Raw genomic sequence first — 1,423 nt, 5'->3', positions numbered from 1 at the left:
GAGCGTCTCGCCGTCCCCGGACGCGGCGAGGGACTGCCTCCCGGCCGTCAGGATCGGGCCCACGGAAGTCTGATTTTAAAAAAAATTGGCCGACGCCACCGCGGAGGGCTACCCGAGCACCCCGGGCCCCGGAGCCGGAAAAGGGAAAAAAAGGATCGGGCCCACTAGAGACATGGACCCGGCCGCCAAGCAGGCCGCCCTGGGCTGACCCTCCCCGGCCGCAGCGAGGGACTGCCTCCCGGCCGACAGGATCGGGCCCCTGGAAGTCTGGGGGTGGGGGGGGGAAATCGCCCCACGCCTCCGAGGAGGGCTGCCCGGGCGGGCCTGGCCCCGGAGCTCGAAAAAAAAAAAAGGATCGGGCCCACTAGAGACATGGACCAGGCCGCCCTGGGCTCACCCTCCCCGGCCGCAGCGAGGGACTGCCTCCCGGCCGACTGGATCGGGCCCCTGGAAGTCTGGAAAAAAGACTGGAACCTGACGCCTCCGAGGAGGGGGCGCCCAGGGAAGGAGGGAGATCCGGGTTGACCTGGTGACCGGACGGGAAAGAGGCCACCGGGCGTCCCCCCCCTTAAAACCTAGGGGTTGACCTGGTGGCCGGAAAGCGAACCGGCCAGCAGGTGAACCCTTTCGATTCCACGGGTTGACCTGGTGCCCGGGAAGCGAACCGGCCAGCAGGTGAACCCGTTCGATTCCACGGGTTGACCTGGTGCCCGGGAGGGGACTCTGAAAATTTTTCAGCCCTTTCGACTCGGGGTTGACCTGGTGGCCGAGAGGGGACTCGCACGGCAGGCAAGCCGCCCTGGGCTCACCCTCCCCGGCCGCAGCGAGGGACTGCCACCCGGCCGACTGGATCGGGCCCCTGGAAGTCTGGAAAAAAGAATGGAACCTGACGCCTCCGAGGAGGGGGCGCCCAGGGAAGGAGGGAGATCCGGGTTGACCTGGTGACCGGACGGGAAAGAGGCCACCTGGCGTCCCCCCCCCTTAAAACCTAGGGGTTGACCTGGTGGCCGGAAAGCGAACCGGCCAGCAGGTGAACCCTTTCGATTCCACGGGTTGACCTGGTGGCCGGAAAGCGAACCGGCCAGCAGGTGAACCCGTTCGATTCCACGGGTTGACCTGGTGCCCGGGAGGGGACTCTGAAAATTTTTCAGCCCTTTCGACTCGGGGTTGACCTGGTGGCCGAGAGGGGACTCGCACGGCAGGCAAGCCGCCCTGGGCTGACCCTCCCCGGCCGCAGCGAGGGACTGCCTCCCGGCCGACAGGATCGGGCCCCTGGAAGTCTGGGGGCGGGGGGAAATCGCCCCACGCCTCCGAGGAGGGCTGCCCGGGCGGGCCTGGCCCCGGAGCTCGAAAAAAAAAAAAAGGATCGGGCCCACTAGAGACATGGACCAGGCCGCCCTGGGCTCACCCTCCCCGGCCGCAG

Source organism: Chrysemys picta, unplaced genomic scaffold (genome assembly GCF_011386835.1).
Source record: "Chrysemys picta bellii isolate R12L10 unplaced genomic scaffold, ASM1138683v2 scaf891, whole genome shotgun sequence".
Classification (NCBI taxonomy): Eukaryota; Metazoa; Chordata; order Testudines; family Emydidae; genus Chrysemys; species Chrysemys picta.
Note: the sequence above shows the minus strand (reverse complement) of the source record.